The 21,857-nt window shown below is 38.6% G+C and overlaps 1 protein-coding gene across 1 annotated transcript in view; it reads left to right on the forward strand.

The window, feature by feature from the left end:
* Nucleotides 1-21,857, forward strand: part of bzw2 (basic leucine zipper and W2 domains 2) — a 440,416-nt gene that overhangs the window by 368,275 nt on the left and 50,284 nt on the right. The window lies entirely within an intron of this gene.

Below are 21,857 nucleotides of genomic sequence, written 5' to 3' on the forward strand. Positions count from 1 at the left end.
TCTATCGAAGGGACTGATCATCAACTCTGCATTAATAACAAGGATTAAGTGTGTGCACAGTCTCTGCTGTTATGAAGCTGATGAATGAAAAGAAATAGCAGTTGGGTAGACAGTACAGTGATTATAGTGCCAGGTATACTAATATAAGACTTAAAAAGCTTAAGACCTAAGAAACCTTCATTGCAGGTACAGAAATTAAAAAGTATTTCTCAGACTACATCTGGAGCATCTTGTCCTAGGAAACTATAACATCAAATAATAACAACACAAGATGCTTTTTACTGTTTTATTATTTGATATGTTGCCATTTTCAGAATTAGCTGACAAAGCTATAGACCCTTTTCACAGACTGTAATGACGCGTTTTAACGGTCATCAATATCGTAAATCCTGCAACGTTTTTTGTCATTTCAAATATATATACATTTATAACACTAATACTTTGTATTTTATTACTTTTCCATCAAATTACAAAAACAAGTTACCGCTGCTGTGAGGGTGTTTCTAATACAGCGTCTAAGGGAGTGATGGTAAAAATAAACATCTTTCTCTCTTTTGACTGCCTTAACCAATCTCACCATTTTCTCCCTCTTTTTGAAAGTTGTGAAATCCCTATTGTGGCGTTTTTCTTTTGCTATTTGAGCAAATCGGCACACAAAAAAATATTTAATGTATTCTCTCATTCACAGCTATAATATTTAACCCAACTATGGCGACTTCCGCTCTGAGAAACCCGGAAATGTGAAAAGGGTCTATTATATATACTATCTGGCTGCTTCAACTTGCTTGTTGATGGTTGAAGTGTAGGTAAAATGGTGTTTCACAAGTCTTTAACCCAAAAAAACTGTATGTCCAGAGGTGTAAAGAGTAAGTAGAATATGACTTACAGCGAAAAAGACTGCATTACAAGTTACCAATTCCAAAACCACTTGAGTAAAAGTCTTAAGGCACGTTCACATCAACAACGATAAGTATAAAGATAACTATATTAGCGTCCACACCAGCGGACGATATCATTCTGTTTATTTTAAACGAGTTCTTGTCTGTCACTTTAAATGCTCGAGCTTGTTATAGCAAGATAGATTCTGATTGGCTCTTAATGTTTTTTGTTCATCAGCTGGATGAAATCGTTCTGAAAGTGATTCCAACAATATTGTTTATTATCTGTGGTGAGTTCGTTTTTTTAAACAAGTTTGGTTTTAGTTAGTTATTTGATGCTATAAAAACGGTGTCATGATTGACAAATGTGTTTGATAGCTTCTCTGAGCGAAGTAATCATTGTGTAACACCACCAGCAGAGAGAGCCCTCGCCTGAGTACTGACAGTGTACCACTTTCCCTAATTCTACTATCATTTCCTGTTTGATCAGTACTTAGTAAGAGCCTGTGTGTTTGCTCATTGTGAAGTATTGCCAGTTCATCTGCCTAATCAAGCGTTTTCCATTGTTTTCTGCCTGACTGTCTTGTTGTGTACGATTCTGCCTGATTTACTGATTTACGTTTGTTGAATTATCCCATTGCATTGGTAACCTTATTTGGATTTATGACTGTGTTTGGACCTTTTGCCTGCTTATTCATCTCTGCATTTTGGATCACCCTTGTTGAAGTTAACAAATTGGACTGCTATTGTTGTTTTGACCTTCTGCCTAGCCTAACGTTTCAGTCCCTAAAGCCTGCTGTTAATAATCTTTTGCAAATGGATTCTAGCACCGCCTCATCGATAATCTCCTGGGTGATGGACTACCTCACAGGCAGACCACAGTTTGTGAGACAGCAGAACTGTGTGTCTGAGCGGGTGGTGAGCAACATGGGTGCTCCTCAGTGAACGGTTTTGTCTCCGTTTCTATTCAACCTATATACCTCAGACTTCAATTACAACTCAAAGTCATGTCACCTCCAGAAGTTTTCAGATGACTCAGCTGTGGTTGGTTGCATTGAGGGCGTGCAAGAGATGGAATATAGAGCACTGGTCAATAACTTTGTGATGTGGTGTGGAGTGAACCATCCACAAATAAATGTAAATAAAACAAAATAATTGGTAATTGACTTCAGAAGTAAAAAAAGATCATCCCTTACCTATTTCTATTCACGGCAGAGACGTTGAGATAGTCGATAGACGAACTCCTATCGATATTTGGGGATCCACATAGATGACAGACTCGACTGGACCAAAAATACAGAGGTGATCTACAAAAAGAGCCAGAGCAGACTCTATTTTTTGAGAAGACTCAGGTCCTTCAATGTGTGTAGCAAGTCACATGTTCTATCAGTCTGTTGTAGCTAGTGCCCTGTTTTACGCCATAGTGTGCTGGGGCACTGGGATTAAAGCTGGAGATGCCAAAAGGCTGAATAAACTTATTAAGAAGGCAGGCTTTTCATTGGAGTGGATCTGGACATGTTTGGGGTTGTTACAGAGAGGAGAATAATGGCCAAGCTGTTGACCATCACAAACAATACCTCACACCCCCTCCATGACATGCTTGCTGGAATGAGAAGTACATTCAGCAACCGATTGATCCATCCATGTTGCAACAGAGAACGCTACAGGAGGTCATTTATGCCTACAGCTGTGAGACTTTACAATTCAACTACCCGTATGCGCCGAGGTATCATTCATTTTTCATTTTAGGAATTAGGTCACTACACCCACCGTATAGTTGTATTTAAAGCTACACTATGTAACTTTTCCGTCCACTAGAGGTCGCCTGTTCAAAACAAAGGCGTAGTTTGATGACGCCACGTTTGAGCGCAGAATCTCGGGACATGTGGTATTCACCTCACAGCCGGTGGAAAAGAATCAGGATAGGACTCGGGCAGAAATCATGTTCATGGATGCGATTATTAACATTACTGTAGTCTGAAGCAGAGCAGGAGCGAGTATTGTGGAGCTGAGCAAGGCCGCAGGAGCGATTGAAGAGCGGGACTGTTATTATGGCATAGTCGCTGGCGGGACTTTTATTATGACACGGTTGCCGGCGGCACTTCCTCTTCTCCAGTGCTGAGTGTGAGGTAACGCAGCTCTGTTTATCGTATTAGATATATCTGAGTGTGTTGAAAAGGAAGTTATGACGTTCGCTCGGCGGCTGCTATGACACTTGTTCACAATGCAGTGAGAGTAAAGTGTTTCACTGAATAAAACCGGAGACCGAGGGTGACGCAGATATGACGCAATCGACAGGCGACTCCCTCACACGCATAGCTCACACGTCCCGGCTCCTTGGTTAAAATAGCAATTTTCTCACGATTTACAAATAGTTGAAAACATTTGGGATATTCTAAGTACTCAACTGAACAAAATATATAACACTGGCCTAGTGGTTTCTGGATGTTTTACTGCAAAAATCCTACATAGTTCACCTTTAATGCAGTTGATTATCAGACATAAAATATGCATTACTGCTTTTATTGATTGACCGTTTTTTATTTATATTTATATTTAAGTCTTTCTTAACTTCAAGCAAGATATTTTTCTTGGCACGTTGTTTATTTATTTATTATATGAGTATAGTATGTTTTTGTGTGTACTGTGAGTACTTTACTGTCTTCATGTATTGCTGCTAACACACTTTAATTTCCCAACTGGGATCAATAAAGTACTTCTAATACTACTACTACAACTACTACTACTACTACTACTACTAGGAGATTGGAGCTTCAAATTTAATTTCTACATTTCCATAACTGTTTATTTCACACAGACATAATGAGTTGTTCTGCAGTAAACTGTACTAACCGATTCTGTGGGAGTGTGGGCGGGGCCTTGATAGCGTGGCTCTACTTCATGCTCACTACTGCGCAGACTCTGGCTCCAAGCTGTCAGCGCCATATTTGGACATGGGCTCTGTCCCAAATGGCCCCTTAAACACCTGGGGTCTTCTACGAGTCCGCACTTTTGTGACGTAATGCCGCTTGACTGAGCGTGAGCATCGAGGGCGCATATTGATCGCAAAGGGGCAGCTCACGAGCACCCTTCTAAAAACCTAACTTGACAAATGGGACACCCTACGGTCTCATGGACTTAATGGACACACGCACACGGCAGCCATTGTAAGTCCACAAGAAAAGTGCATATGAAGTGTGCCATTTGGGACAGGGCCTACTCACCAAACAAATCAATATGTTCACATGAAACATTGGTTGAAATAATTGTCCAGTCTTATCTGTATATTGTCTTAAAGCTTCCGTTTAGAAAAAGTCCACTAAACAAAAATAAACAAAAAAATCAAACACTGCACAATTTTACAGTAATACGGTATTAACCCTGAAGTCCACTGAGGTGAATTTCACTGTAATTGATAACTGACACAAAAGATGGCGGCAGTTGCACTGGTTTTTGTTATCCGGATAGAGCGGTGTGTTCAATCCTCCTGGGAAGTTAATATTTACGAGTTGGGAAATCGTGTTAATGGTCCGTTCAAGTCACTTTTGTCGAGGTAAGATGGCACGTGTACCTTCTCTTAAAAAAAATGCAGCAAGGTTTTTGAAATCTACTAGGGCTGAAACGATTCATCGAGTTACTCGATTAACTCGATTACAAAAATTCCTCGAGGCAAAAATTCTGCCTCGAAGCCTCGTTAAATTCCTATGACGCGCACTATACGCGCAGGGATCTGATTCACACGGACCGCTGTTAATGTTCAGGAAGCACACCATAACGCGTGATACATTTTGAATGTAGTTTAGATTGCCCAGAATCACTATAGTAACTGCATGTTTTACACAGTTTATGCAAGTTGATTACCGTTCTTATAGCTGCCACACACACACACACACGGCGCGCGCAAGCCCCGAAGCCAGATCGCTTTCACTTTCGTCCTCAGAAAGTTTGTCAAGTAAATGCTTTTAAAGCCTTGCCAGTTTGAACATTGAAGCGATTGTGCACTATTCAAAAACAACAATACGGAAAACTTATCCATTCAATGCTCAGCTTTTTTCTGTGACGGAGAGTTGAGCCGTGTCGCGTCTTTGACAACGAGCGCGCGCCCTGAAGGCAGACCTCTTTACACATGAAGATCGCGCGCGGAGAGCAGCGCAGAAACGCAGTGTCAACGCCGTCCTGTGACTAAAGTAAAGTCACTAAAGTAGCTTAGAAACTCAACTCAACCGTTATAGGCATACATTTGAATACCTTTGAAGTAATTACAAACCACAGCTTCATAATGAATAGAGACGGAATGAGTAATTCACACACACAATCACGCTCTCATTAATGCATCCAAATAAATGTAATGTAGGTCTACTACTGTGTTAATGTATCTGTATCTGATGTACAACAAACATAAATCTGCTCCATAGACAATAACAGCTGAAAGTGAATCGTTTCCTTCAAGTATTTTAAAATCACAAAGAAATGCACTTTTTGCATTTGTTGGAAAAATTCCAACTTTAATAGTAGAAAATCAGTAACACACACGCATGCACCCTCCTCTCTCTCGCGCCAGTCAGACCAATCGTGGCAATGCATCACATATGCTTAAACTTTTATGCAGCCACGCAACAATAATTTCAGCATTCACTGTATACACCGGGACGCGATGTTGTGACGCGATTTTTCGAATGGATGCTTCACCTAAAATACACCGCTATGCAAGTGATACAAGCCAAATGCAGCGTTCTATTGAAAATGAATGTATGTATACCAAATTGCAATGAAGCCACACGCACACACACACACAGGTTGCTAGGTTACCATAGCAAATAGGCTCACCCCAGAAATGATATATTATTTGTTAGTAGCCTAATGGTAAATGCTGCAGGTGTAGAAATCTACATAAAAGATATTTACTTTGATGTCAGGGCTAGATTACAGCATGAAACCTGTTGTGCATATTAATAAATTAAATTGCTTTTCCTCTTCATTTTCGTTATGCATTATTTGTTTTGGTTGTTTAAAAACACAGATTTTTATCCGATTAATCGATTAATCGATCGATTAAGTGCTAGATTAATTGATTACAAAAAGAATCGATAGCTGCAGCCCTAAAATCTACTTCTAGAAAATGAAGAATGTGCATCAGATGTGTTTTGCATTTGAATGTTTTTAATTTACGAAGTCACTGTAGACTTTAGCGGTGCATACAAAATAAGCCTGTAAAATTCCCTGCACAAAATATAATGGCATTGTAATATAACAAAATATATAAAAAGCCTGACAATGTCACTACTAAATTATGTTTTATTAGCAAAGTTCGCGAGGAGCACGTTCAGATAATTAAACCTAATTAAACACGAGTGGAGCTCATTCAGTTAGAGATAAGAGGTATATATACAGCAGACTTACTCTGTTTGTTGACAGTTTATCAGCATCCCTCCTCCTTGCTTTTATTTAATAATCTTTAATTGGACGTCGACACAATTCATAATTCAATGCAATCTTGTTCTAGACTATTCCTATCACATCGGTGGGGGAATACTCTGGGTTCGGGCCAAAATTCAGAGCCCGGAGCCCTCCCCCGGACAGCATGCCAAATACGCATAATCTTTACTCTATTTAATTTGATGTGTGAAGTGTGAACTCGTGAAATAGCTATAGATATTGTGGTATTCCACGACATGCCCCCAATTCCTAAACATCGGGGCTTAAAGAAAATCCAGAACTTCCCACTTGTATTTAATGCTGCCTGCTTGGAAATGTCCTTCTTCCCACTTCTGAAGTCACGATTACAAGCTCATTGCATTCAAATTTTGACTTGAGAGGTCGTTCGTGTCCAATTCAACTACGAAACTAGTATGTATATGATAATTCCGATAGCACGGGCAGCATAAGGCTTCGACTTTGTGGTGGCACTCATGTGCGTTCAACTCATAAATACGATCTTTCCGACATGACTTGAACGCACCATAATATACAGAGTTGCTAGAGCGACGGTAAATATTATGAAATATCAGACTCTAAATGGCACGATTTACCAATCAGAATCAAGTATTTCAGAGCGCAGTGTTGATTAGTCCGGTCTGAAAATAGGCACAAGCCGGTTACAGCAGGTTTTTAAAGAGCCATTTAATTCTTCTAAACTAATTTTGATTAATCTGATTAATCAGTATGTCATGTAATTAATTTGATTAAAATGGTTACGCCTGATTGATTTATATGCCTAAAAAAAAAGGATTTGGTCTGTTGTATGAAGAGGCGTCTGCTTCAAAGCCATAGATATGAATCAAACACAACCATAAAGATGAATTGCTTACCTCTGTCCTTACACAGCTCAGACATTAGCACTCAGCAGGTTTGTGCCCATCCTCTTGCTGCACTCGGCTGAGACATGCCTGTGATAATATAAACAGATCAATGTCAATAACTCCATGAAAAGGGCAGAAAAGCACAGTGGAATGTGGCATCGTTGCTTGCCAAATTAAATACAATCACTGTACACCAAACTAAATCTTTAGTTCATGTTGTTTTTTCCTTAACAAGCTTACCTGCCTTGGCCATCTTAGCCATTCACTACAAACTGCATGCAGTATTTCTAAGACCATTCCAGTTTCCAGTTCATTGTTTACTCAGATTTCGCATCTTGGTGCTTAACATTCCAACTGTCATTTTTACTTCATTCTGTTTCTTTTTCCTAAGAAGCCCAAACTCAAATAACAGTACAAGTTTCATAATTGGATGTATTAACATAGGAACCAGGGGCCCCAGAAACACTGAGGGTCTTTGTTTTACACAAGATGGGCTGTAGCTGGAGGATGAAACATCTCAAGAGCATCTTGGTTGAATGAGAAACAGGTGTGACGGCAATTGGACACATTTTCTCTCATGTCTATGAGTGGATGGGCTAAGCTGCATCAGCTGGATAGGCTCTCAAATATGATTCAATGTGAGCGACATCCGCTACTTTGACCTTCGCATGAAAAAGCTTTGCAGTGGCATATCTAAGACATCCCAGCAACCTTCGTTTTGCTTTGTGCTCTATAAGACGAGGCAAAATCATCAAAGTCACCAACAGGTGCAAACCTGTCAGCCAGAGATTATGCTGTAGCTTCGTTTGTTATTTTAAACGAAGCAGATGTGTTCGTCTTATTCAGTCCATTTCTACAATAGATTTTCGTACATTCACACACAGTACAAATCAACACTTCATTGGACCTTACCGGTCTTACCAGGCTTGTTAAAGGAGGGATTTGTATTGTAGGTGAACTTTCCTATCCTGACATCCTAGCCTGGCCCTCTTCCTGGTTATAACTAGAGAGTATATCATGATTAATTGTGCATCATTACTGTGAGAATTGTTTCCACATGCATATAGCCACCCGCCATCTAACCCACACTTCCAGAGCTGAGAGGAAGAGACAAAAATATACCCTCATTAGCCATTTCACAGGTGTGCTCTGCTGGAAAGCCGAAATCTTAAAAATGCTGCCTTCAGAGGATGCATTCCAATGTTAGATTCACTTCCTGTCTCCTGAGAAACCTACGTCCGTTTTTGAAGGCAGCATAGATGTATCCTTCGCTGCCCTTGATATTCCACAACCATGTACTTTCCATTCTGTAACAGTTAAGCTAAAAAAGAAAGATGGCGTCTGAAAGTTGCGGTTCGTGGTCAGTTTGTGTGTAAATGTACGTCTGACGAACATTTTCCACTTTTGATTGCTGTAGATCATTAAACTGTTATGCTGCCTCTGACCGAAATCAGTTTCGTGAGGTACTTTCATGCACAAACGCTGCCTGCAAAGTCATCACCTGATAGTGCACAAAGGCAACAAGTCAGCCGCTTAAGCTTTCGGACATAGCTGACGTGTTTACTGGCGTTGTTAGTCGCCAGCAGCACTCAAAACCAATGTTACCTTCCACCATAGGTCTCTCCAGTGCTGGAAAGATTTCCTAATATTAACGTGAGTCCTAATGCTCTTGCCTGATCATAACTCTTTTGAGTGGACACGCCCCTACTGCTGATTGGCTACAAGTGTGTTGTTGTCCTCGGTCCAATCCAATATCAACAGCATTTTTCAGAAATGTCTTACTGCACCTTTAACTGTAGATTGTTCCGCTGAAGAGTTCTCACAATCCCTATTGAATTCAGTGAAATCTAAATACACATTAATGTATTCAACTGACAGACAACATTCCATTCAGATACTGATTTGAAATCATCAGATTTAGGTAAAATACACTATGCTCATTTTAGCAGTATAATTGTAAAGTCTTATGAAACGGGAATTACGATAGTCTTTTCATCCCTTTTGTGATTTATATCCGAGTGAAATGGCTTCTCGAAAGTGTAGGGTGGGACTTGATTTTGTCCATCGGGAATTAAGTGGATCATTGGATCGCTGTGGTTTGTATATGTAATCTCATGCGAGTGACAGGTTGTCCCACCCTCATGCCAATAAACACGTCATAAGAGAAGAGAAGAGAAAGTGGTTTTGTTTAAAGATTATGAGGGCACATGACTTAATAAAAATAATGATGTGCATGGATAAATCAAATAATCAAATATAATAAATACTGCAATATTCCATAAATTATATTTTATGGTGACTTTAAGTCTGTATGTTCTGAGGTTTAAACAACCTCCATATCAAGTTAACACAACATAAAGTTTTAAGACATCACTGACATTTTTTATGTAGCTTTTTTGCAGTAAAGTCCTATGACTATGCAGTTAATGTGTTGTTTATGGTAACAGTCCAAACCGTAGGTGAGGTGGAGTTACGGTACAGCAGGCTATTTTGGCGCATTGCAACTGTGTTGACAGAGTGAGTAATACATTACTTGCTGCTGGAATTAACTGAAGTTAAGCGCTGCCCAGGGCTGTATGGTATATGATTATAAATGTATGGTTTAAACAATGACAGTTTGTGGAGAATTGACAGGTGTTGTGAAATGATGCACAGCAACATAAAACTATATGGAGTGATGAAACCATGCAAGGAGAAACAAATTAAATGGTGTGTAAATTACCCCAAGAGGACTTAGGCCTAATGGGTTTTACTTTTTTTTAAACTTTGAGTAAAGTAAACGGTTGAATTACGAGAACCAACAAGTCTAAGAATGATGCAGAGATGCTTTAAAGGAACACTCCACTTTTTTTGAAAATAGGCTCATTTTACAAGTCCCCTAGAGTTAAATAGTTGAGTTTTACCGTTTTTGAATCCATTCAGCCTATCTTTGTATCTGGCGGTAGCACTTTTAGCATAGCTTAGCATACATCATTGATTCTAAACAGTCCATCTCATTCAAAAAATGACCAAAGACACTTTCAATATTTTTCCTTTTTAAAACTTGACTCTTCTACAGTTACATCGTGTGCTAAGACCAACTGAAAATGAAAAGTTGCGATTTTCTACACCTATTGAGAATGGGAACGTGACGTCAGCAACGCAATGCATTTGTGGTCTTTAGGACACTGCACTACATTAGAGAATGAGTAGTAGTGGAGGTAGACTTTAAAACTTGTATTATACAGTTAAAAACACATTTGAATGGTCACCGCTTGCTATGTTATGAACTGCCTTTTACAACCTGCGTGGAAAACATATCTCAAATCACGCGCAATATTTCAGTTTACCAGCTTGGAAATAACAAGAGTAAGTAAAAGTAATGCTACCTTCACGTGCTATCGGAAATTTGACAATTCCCACTTCTGAAGTCGTGATTACGAGCTCATCCCATTCATATTTCGAAAGTGGAGGGCGTTCATGTGCAATTTTTACCAAGGAAACTCCTATTCACGATAATTCCGAGAGCACGTGAAGGCAGCATAACACTCGGAAATAAACAACTTAGCCAAAATGTGTCTTTATAATTTGTATTTATTATTTATAACAGATATATTACAGATGAATATTTTCTGAACCGCTTGAATGTGCTCACACCATAAATAATGCATGAAACGTGTCTGGAAATGCTTCATTGTTCAGCTTCTCTAAGTAGAACGAAATCTTGTACTTGTTCCATTTAAGTCCAGTAAAACTTTTTAGTACTGTAGGCTAAAGCGCTTTCAAATACAAATCATTTCAAAGCTGCATTACGAGCCATAATCTGTTATCCTTTAATGCACGTTAAGGAATTAGGGCGATATGATATAGGCTATGTTGATCGAATAAATTATCCACTGGCTGAGATCAAGCTATAAGTATATTTACTATTTTATATATCAGATACAGACTTTTTAGTTAGGCTATTAAAAAATAAACTGCAAAAGACAAACCAATGTGTGGTGCGATAGAAGGCGGCCGTCTGATTTCTCATTGTATGAAACGTGATGAATATGTGCAATGTCCTGGCCGCACGACTGAGCGCTCATGTACGTAAGAGATTCAAATATTAGTCAATTTATTATAAGTGAGTGCAAGCAAGAGTTCTTAAAAAGTATTAAAGTAAATACAGTCGTTTTTTCCTCTGGTGATTCGCATTTGTTATCATTGTACGCTCCTGAGCGTGTCCTAAAACATGGCGGCGAATACCCATAATGCAATGCGCAATGACGTAGTTTCCCAGACTCTATATGGCTAGGAACTTCTTTCTCATTCCTGCGTAATAGTCACGGATCTTCGCGGCCGTACCATGGCTGCAGCGGTGCCATGATTCGTTGGTATTCTGTAAAACATGGTGGTAGTATACACCTTCGACTTACTATCACAGCCCTTTACAACACACAGAACCATGGCTAATCACACAGGTAAATCCACAACACAATTTGTCGGCTGCAAGCCTGAAACTTTCTCTGCAACTACACGAACTTAGTGCCTGTCACATTGAAAGTTACCTAGCTGGGGGCTACTTTCAGGAGCTGTAATATCATTGCGCTGCTGCAGCCATGGTACTGCCGTGAAGATCCGCGACTATTACGCAGGAATGAGAAAGTAGTTCCTAGCCATATAGGTGTAGAAAATCGCAACTTTTAATTTTCAGTTGGTCTTAGCACACGATGTAACTGTAGAAGAGTCAAGTTTTAAATAGGAAAAATATTGAAAGTGTCTTTGGTCATTTTTTTAATGAGATGCTAATGGACTGATCAGAATCAATGATGTATACTAAGCTATGCTAAAAGTGCTACCGCCAGATACAAAGATCGGCTGAATGGATTCAAAAGCGGTAAAACTCAACTATTTAAAGGTAGGGTAGGTAGGATTTGGTTAAAAAACTCTTTTTCCAAATTTGTTTAAACTTTCTTTATATATCAATACATAATTAAAATGTAAGTACTCTGAAAAAGAAAGTATGAAAATTGAGTGTCTGTAGACCTCTCACGACTGTTTTAAAGACAGCTCATTATTTCCATTCACTCCACCTTCTCCCTTCTGGGCTCTTTCCAAAGCCGCCAAACACATGAACGCGCCACGCCGACCGTCAGCTGAAAGACCCATTATTTACCTGAGATGAGCGGAGAAGAAGGAGCGGAGTGCATTTAGTAACATCATGTCAGAATCACATGTAATAAAAAATCTAACTTTATCATTATGAATATAAACAAATAAGATGTCTTTTAGTACTCACTCTCAAGCTAGAATAACGATACTGGTAAAGTTTAAAATACACACACAACACAGTGTCTACGACACACACAGATACAAGATAAAAGCATCAGTAAACATTGGTAGAGTATATAAAAACAAACCGAGGGTAGTAGCTAAAGCTAACTTAGTTCTAAAAATAAGTTCCTGGATGCGGTGTACTAGCTTTTACACATGCATTTTGTTATCTAAAGTTACATTTTGCGAAATTCAACACGACAGCGATCAACTTGAGCTAAGCATATTGAGTATTTATCATCTCTACTAATGGCTCGCTTAGTGTATAACATTGTAACTTTATGCTAAGTAATGTTATGTTAGCTATATTAGGCAGCTACGTGTGCTAGTGATACATGCTTCATGAAAACATAAACCAAAAAAATTTATACTCAAAATGAAAGATTACCTGTCCAGCAGAAATACAGCCTCTTGAACTCCAATCAAATGAGTGCGCCAGGGTTGCCAGGTTTTCACAACAAAATCCGCCCAATTGCTACTCAAAACTAGCCCAAAACAAGGCCAATTGTGTTTCTCCGGTAAAAATCGCATTTGGGGGGTAAAATATGTGTCTTTTTGGTAGGGCTGCATGCTAAAATTCGCAAATCCCGGGGCAAAATATCACATAATTGGGGTCGCTTCAACCCGCGGACATGAAAAACAGCCCGCGGCAACAGTGTGGAAGTAGCCCGACTTGGCAACACTGGGGTGCGCACATGTGGGCAGATCCTGAAGCAGAAGCGGTGGTAGCCATGGTAGCGAGAGAGAGTGACAGTCGCCCAAGCCAATCACTTGTTTCGGCCCGAACGAAAATAATGAGCGGTGTTTATTGCAGATTAAAAAGTCTAGAGTCATTCGATTTTTATACTCTCTTTTTCAGAGTAATTACATTTTAATTATGTATTGACATATAAAGAAAGTTTAAACAAATTTGGACAAAAGTGTTTTAGATCATTCTTACCTTACCCTACCTTTAACTCTAGGGGACTTGTAAAATGAGCCTATTTTCAAAAAAGTGTAGTGTTCCTTTAAAATGAGGAGGCAAAGTCGGTCTTCATTTTTTTTCTGTATATCAAATGTAAATTTGTTCATTCAATTCTATTTTGTATTTTTACAATATATAATTAATGTTATATATATATATATATATATATATATATATATATATATATATATATATATATATATATATATATATATATATATATATATATATATATATATATATATATATATATATATATATATATATATATATATATATATATATATATATATATATATATTATATAACATTAACACACATATACACACCGATCAGGCATAACATTATGAAGGTGAAGTGAATAACACTGATTATCTCTTCATCACGGCACCTGTTAGTGGGTGGGATATATTAGGCAGCAAGTGAACATTTTGTTCTCAAAGTTGATGTGTTAGAAGCAGGAAAAATGGGCAAGCGTAAGGATTTGAGCGAGATTGACAAGGGCCAAATTGTGATGGCTAGAGGACTGGGTCAGAGCCTCTCCAAAACTGCAGTTCTTTTTGGGTGTTCCCAGTCTGCAGTCGTCTGCAGTATTAGTGCTGGGCGGTATGACCAAAATCACTGTATTTTTCAAAATTATACCGGTTTCTCTGTATATGACAATATTTTTTCCCCCATGCATGACCAGGTGTTAACCACATTTTCTACTAATTAAGAGAGGATATACTGCAGTACATTGACTTAGAATGCCCTATTTTACTGTCATAACGAGTGACTATTGTAGAAAAATTCCACACTAGAATTAATACAGGTTTGCAAGGCCCCACAAAATGATGCTCTAGGGAGACAACAACCAATAATAGCACTAGTCTATGAACAAATGACACGCGTCAGTTTAACACAGAAAGAATAAAGACATAGTTACTATTGTCTTCTGTGTATTAGAATAATCCATTGTGCCATCGCGTTCATGATCAGACGTATGGCTGTATCAGTGTCCTTATTTGCACATAATATTTCATTTTAAGAAGACCTGATAAAATATTTGGCATACACGGTGCTGGTTCATGTTTAGAGCACTAGAGTATATGAAATATATGTCCATAAAAAACGTAATGTTGTTTGAATTCTCCTCTGTTATGCGATCTCAGCTGTGCCCTCACTACAGTGCAAAAGTGAAAAGAGATCCCTCTTAAACAGTGTTGCACTGCGTTGTTTAAGCGACATACACCGGTATTGCAGTATAATACAAATTCATATCATAACAAAAACAAACATCGGTATGAACTGGTATACCACCCAGCACTAGTCAGTATCTATCAAAAGTGGTCCTAGGAAGAAACAGTGGTGAACTGGTGACAGGGTCATGGGCGACCAAGGCTCATTGATGCACATGGGGAGCGAAGGATGGCCCGTGTGGTGCGATCAAACAGACGAGCTACTGTAGCTCAAATGATCAAGAAGTTAAGGCTGGTTCTGATAGAAAGATGTCAGAATACACAGTGCATCGCAGTTTGTTGTGTATGGGGCTGCATAGCCGCAGACCAGTCAAGGTGCCCATGCTGACCCCTGTCCACTGCCGAAAATGGCAACAGTGGGCATGTGAACATCAGAACTGGAACACGGAGCAATGGAAGAAGGTGGCCTGGTCTGATGAATCACGTTTTATTTTACATCACATGGATGGCCGTGTGTGTCGCTTACCTGGGGAGCACATGGCACCAGGATGCACTATGGGAAGAAGGCAAGCCGGCGGAGGCAGTGTGATGCTTTGGACAATGTTCTGGGAAATCTTGGGGGATGTTATTTTGACACGTACCACCTACCTAAGCATTGTTGCAGACCATGTCCACCCTTTCATGGAAACGGTATTCCTTGGTGGCTGTGGCATCTTTCAGCAGGATAATGTGCCCTGCCACAAAGCAAAAGTGGTTCAGGAATGGTTTGAGGAGCACAACGAGTTTGAGGTGTTGACTTGGCCTCCAAATTCCCCAGATCTCAATCCAATAGAGCATCTGTGGGATGTTCTGAACAAACAAGTCTGATCCATGGAGGCCCCACCTCGCAACTCTTACAGGACTTAAAGGATCTGCTACTAACATCTTGGTGCCAGATACCACAGTACACCTTCAGTGAGTCAGGACTGTTTTGGTAGAGAAAGGGGGACCAACACAATATTAGATATTAGGTCATAATGTTATGCCTGATCAGTGTGTATATTATATAGGCTATATATATAAACCAAGCATAAATCTCATCAAGTTAGTGTTTTTACACATTTTTACATGTATTCCAAAATAACTAAAGACAGCTGTTCTTTTTAATAGTCAACTTATTTGCATCAGTCATCAAGCTCAATAAACACTGCATGGTTCACTAACCTAGTCATCATGTATTCAGGCCATTTCAAGTTTGAATTTGATGTGACATAAAGCATTGATATCTATGGGGCCGAGTTGTCTACTTACTTTTTAATTAGTCTTCCCATTAACGCCATCATGTTCTTCTTTTAGACCGATTCATGAACTCGCACGAAAAGAAAGCAGGATTTATACAGCCTCCTCGGAGAAAACGCTCCTACTTAAAATGGAACCTATTATGCGAAATTCACTTTTACATGGTGTTTGAACATAAATGTGTGTTGGCAGTGTGTGTACACAACTACCCTATAATGGTAAAAATCCACCCACTTCTCTTTTTTAAAAAAAAATCCCCATAAATCATAAACCCGCCCTGAACGAGCTGTAACGTTACACAGTCCGCCATGTTTATCTCCTCGCCAGAGCATCAGCATTCAAGTAAGAAATGTGTTCTTAATGAAGCTACTAAAGTTCATTAAGTCAAGAGCAGTGAGTGAGTTTCTGTTTTTCTTCTGTTTGATTCATATTACCAGCAGATAAAGCAGTAGTTATATTACACATGAAAGAGAACTAGTCTAGTAGTTTAATACTCACTACATCCATCCAGCTCTCTGTGCGCATGCGTCGGGTGTGTGTGAGGTTTAGTTGAGAGTGATAAGGCTTTAAAAAGCATGCAGATGATAATATTGCATGATGATGAAGAACTGCAATGTCACATGAGCGTGTCCGCGATAGAGATGATTATAAAAACCAAACAGATGTATCATGTTTCAATTTTCATTCACGAGCTGTGAAGGCTTGCCCTCTGGGGTGGGGAGCAGCAGCTCATTTGCATTTAAAGGAGACACACACAAACCAGCACATATTTCTCAGACCCAAAAATTGGCATTTTCAAAATGGTATATGAAATGATCTGTTAGGAATTTTGGGAAACTGTTAGGAAACTTCACAGACACACTCTGGGGACACTTAGACTTATATTATCTTGTAAAAAGGGGCATATAAGGTGCCATTTAAATAACGCACTGTTATCTGAAATACCACAGCACAGGGTTTCATAAATTGGGGTTTGTGAGTTGATGAAAAACTACTAATTAATAATTATTTAATTATTACAAATTTCAGCCCATTTGTATCATCGACCTAGCAACCTACAACCCAGTTGTGCAGTTGATATCTGCGCAGGTATAGACGCAGGAAGTTGAATCAAGCATCTCTGGATAAATAAAATGGGAGGAGAAGACTCAGGTGGTAAATATTTAACGCAACATCAATTTTTTCTCTCATTTGGCTAGCGTTACATTATGTGATAACGCTTTTATTCATGTACACGCTTTTAAACCATTCAAGAGCGACAAGATAAAGAGTATGCACTGTCTGTGACACACACACAGGACGCACAGAAAGACGTGTTACAGAATCGTGCGCACAGACAGCATGCCAAAATTCTCTTTCGCACTTGAATGAACAATAATATATGCAATTATGCCAAAATGTCAGTTTTTTCGGGTGTCCTCATAAGAGTAATCTTAAATGAGTTATATAACGTCTTAAATGAAGGTAAAGTGTTGTGAGGAAATAAGACGTGTGTGAGATCAGTGTCATGTGCAGCAGGCAGATCTTTTTTTAAAAAAGCTTTATGCATTAACAAAAATTAAGTACAAAATAACAGTTACAATAACAGCAAATAAGCAACAACATAATAAGAATGAATACACAGGGTAATGAAATCAAAAACATATTTCTAATTACAAAATAAATACAAAGGTCCTTATAAAGGATACAATTTCAAGGCTTTACAGCAGTCTAAAGTCTTGCAACAGGCAGATCTTAAAGTGACAGTAACCACTTATGCTGTCATTAATGTAAAGAACAAGTAATTACTCACTAAATTACTCACTGCTCTTGACTAAATAACTTTAGTAGCTTTAAAAAGGCTTAATCTATTTATAATTTATAATTTATGCAGTGTAAACTGTACCTAAATGTTGACAGGTATGGGAGAAACTGTCAAATGTGGCTCGTTTGCGGTGCTGAGTTGCATGAAAACACACCGATGACGTGTGATGTCTGCGCGTGGAGGTATGGAAATACATACGCAGACAGGCAGGTAGGACATCGTATCGAATCATTGCATTTATAGTCCTATGCCTTCCTCAGACGAGATATATACATAAATACATTTAGACCTCTTAACTCAGTGATTGCTATCAATATGTAAAGAAACTTTCAACCAGCATAAAAAAATCTGTCTGGAACAAATCACCTAACCTGCATTTAAAGGAAAACACCGACATTTTCATTCGAATATTGCACTTTAATAATTATTTAATCAACATCATCCTCAATAAACCCGTCTCCAGCATGTTGCCCCCGGTCCCTCGAATATTCTGATCTATTATGACCTCCGAGCTGTAAAACTGCCAGAATAATAATAATAATACGCTGTTTGTTAATTGGCCAGAGGAGAACTGGCACCCCGACTGAGCCTGGTTTCTCCCAAGGTTTATTTTTCTCCATTAGGTCACCTAATGGGGTTTTGGTTTCCTTGCCACTGTTGCCTCTGGCTTGGCGTGCTCAGTTGGGGACACTAAATTTTTCAACTAAACATCGAAATACATCTAAATAATAAACTAAATTAACCATTTAAACTAAATTACTGATCAAATTATTGATCTAAAGCCCACACTGTCACTGTATGATACTTGAAATTTTTCCAGAATGGCTATACAGCTGAATAAAATTATGCTGCATTATTTTCCTGTTTAACACTGTAAAGCTGCTTTGAAACAATCTACATTGTTAAAAGCGCTATATAAATAAAGTTGACTTGACTTAACTTGACATTTTGGGATTTTATCTGATTCACCAACCAAAGGCTGGAAGTAAACGGCTCCATCTAGCCTACTGCTCAATAAGTAGCAAGCGCAATGATATTACGCAGCGCCTGAAAATATTCCCCAGCATGCTCTCTGTGCAAGCAGGTTGTCACATTGGTTATGTTGACGGACGTTAGCCTATTTTCAGGCTATTTTCTGTCTTGATTATTACGCAGGAATGAGAGAATAGTTCCTAGCCATATCGGTCTAGAAAATCGCAATTTTTCATTTTCCGTCGGTCTTAGTACACGATGTAACTATACACATCACAACATGTAAATAGGAAAATGTTGGCGTTATTTTGTCACTTATTGAGCAGTAGGCTAGCTGGAGCCGTTTACCTCCAGTCTTTGTGCTAAGCTAGGTTAGCGGCAGCAGGGCCGGCCCTGACCAATTTGCTGCCCTAGGCAAGATTTTACTTGGTGCCCCTTGTATCAAGGTTTAGCACTACACGTTATCAGTCTAAGTTGTGGAAACACTCGTACTGTTTTATTTTTGTAATGCATTGATGTTTTATTTTTATTGTTGTTGTTGTTTTATATGATGTCCAGTCCATTCTACCCCATCATTATGTTCATGATATTATTATTGTTTTTTATTTTTTAAAGGCTGATGATAGTAAAACTGTACAAATATTACACCTATGCCACATTACAGCCTAAACACAAATAGCAAGAGTAATTGCATCTAACATTCATGCACAAACTATTCATTGAGATCTAGCAAAAGTGTTTGTTTTCCAGTAGATGGCAGCAATCTTCCACTAAACTATGAGCATTCATGTTTTCACCAGGAATTCAACTGAGAAATTTTGATATTTATTGTGAATTTTACATAAAATGTTGCCATTTTAAATAAACCTGTATATAAATATCATTACAAATTTCGGCAAATACATTTTATAATTGCTATACACCCCCTTAAAACTGCACAACTGCAGAGTAAATACATTAGGGTATTAAAATAGTGATATTACATGCGTTTAATATTTTTATATTATTTATTTTTTACAAAATCATACTGGCTGTGGCCTCTGGAGAACCCAGAACAGCTGCTTGCATAAAGTTTAAGCTAAAAATAACTGGAATTAATTAGCAAGCATTCGTATTTTACTACTATGCAATTAAATAAACTGTTAATTAATTTGCCTACATCACTTTACTTCTGTCTTTACACAGCAAAAAATGCTCTTCTTATTTAGAATCTTTTTCTTGTTTCCAGTCCAAATATCTAAAAATTCTTAAATCAAGGTGCATTTAGATGAGTAAAATGACATAGCCTACTTCATTTTGATTTTATTTTCAAGAAAACAATCTTCTGTCATTTAACTTATCTAGTAAATGCACCTTCAACCTTGATTTAGGAATTTAGACTAGAAACAAGACACAAATACTACGTAAGAAGAGCAGTGTATCCCTTATCTTCCCTGCATCAGAGGGCTTCTGTCTTTTTTTTAGACACTTCAATTCGGCCATCCGTCATAAATAATCAGGCAACTTACACCGTGTCAACACCTGGAGCGAGCGGCCAAGAACCCTAAAAAATGAAAGCAATTCTGTCTGCAGTTAGATGCGGCGAGAGGCGACGCAACACAACAAATTCCCCTAACGATAAACTGATCGCGCGTTGTATTTCTGACGCACTTCAAGTAGATCGGCGGGGGGAGATTGATGAGGCGGACCGGAAAGAGGCGGGGGACTTAGTTACGTTTTTTTTGCGCTTTATTTGGTAATATTTCAAATTAATATTAATAAAATAGTATCAGTAATACATTTTGGCGCCCCTATGGATGAGTGGCGCCCCTAGCATTTGCCTATTCCGCCTATGCCACGGGCCAGAGCGGCAGACAGAGTTATGGCACGCACAGAGATGAGAATGGTATATGTATGGTCTTATCTAACTCTGAGGGACATGGTGAATAAGCTAAAGACCAAACAATTTGGCGTGTTCCTTTAAAGGTGCTGTATGTAAGTTTTTCACTTTACTAAAACTTAAAAATACCATAATATGCTCGTAGATATGAAGGAAACATGCTAAATTCACCTACTTGTTTCTCAGAAAAAACAATGCTACAGCCAGTTATTCTACTTTGAGGTGCTACTTTGAGGTGCGTTCCATGTCAATCTGTGTTTTTGTTTTGGTCCTTTGGATAGTCAAGTCAAGTCAACTTTATTTATATAGCGCTTTTTACAATGCAGATTGTTTCAATGCAGCTTCACAGTGTTAAACAGGAAAATAATGCAACAGAATTTTATTCGGCCGTACAGCCGCTCCAGAGAAAACGGGGATGTCATCAGCTCATTGCAATTATCATACAGTGACAATGTGGGCATTAGTTCAGTAATTTAGTTTAAATGGTTAATTTAGTTTACTAATTAGATTTATTTGGATATTTAGTTGAAAATGTTGTGTCCCCAACTGAGCAAGCCAAGCCAAAGGCGACAGTGGCAAGGAAACCAAAACCCCATCAGGTGTCCTAAAGGAGAAAAATAAACCTTGGGAGAAACCAGTTCTCCTCTGGTCAATTAACAAACAGCGTGTGATTATTATTCTGGCAACTTACAGGTCAGAGGTCATATTAGATCGGAATATTCGAAGGATCAGAGGCAGCAAGCCGTAGACGGGTTTATTGACGATGATGTATTGATTAAACAATTATTAAATTGCGATATTCGAAAGATCGGGGCCGCCAGGCCGGAGACGGGTTTATGGCGGATGACATATCGATTTAACAATTATTAAATAGGAATATTCGAACGATCTGAGTCGTCACGCCGGAGACGGGTTTATTGAGGATGACACATCGATTTAACAATTATAAAATAGGAATATTCAAACTTGAGGATACCACACGCCGCCAGTTTGGGAAACAACGCTCTCCAATATTTTGAATTTGGTCTGCAGTAAATCCTACTGTAGCACGTTTAATATATAAAAAAAAAGCATAAAATAGAATTTGGAAAATATTTAGTTCTTCTATGGCATCATCACTGCAAAAACTTACTTTTGGAACTTTTATTTTTAAGAATGGGACTTTGGGAAATCCAATGAAGTGTTCTCAGTTCAGAATCTCGGGTAAACAAATAAAACATTACCAAGGAAAGGCCTGTGTTTGAATACCATAGTAAGTGGGAGTGTGCCGAGTTTTGTGGATCACATCTTTAGGGAATGCATTTGGTAAT

Source organism: Gobio gobio, assembly GCF_949357685.1.
Source record: "Gobio gobio genome assembly, chromosome: 11".
Classification (NCBI taxonomy): Eukaryota; Metazoa; Chordata; class Actinopteri; order Cypriniformes; family Gobionidae; genus Gobio; species Gobio gobio.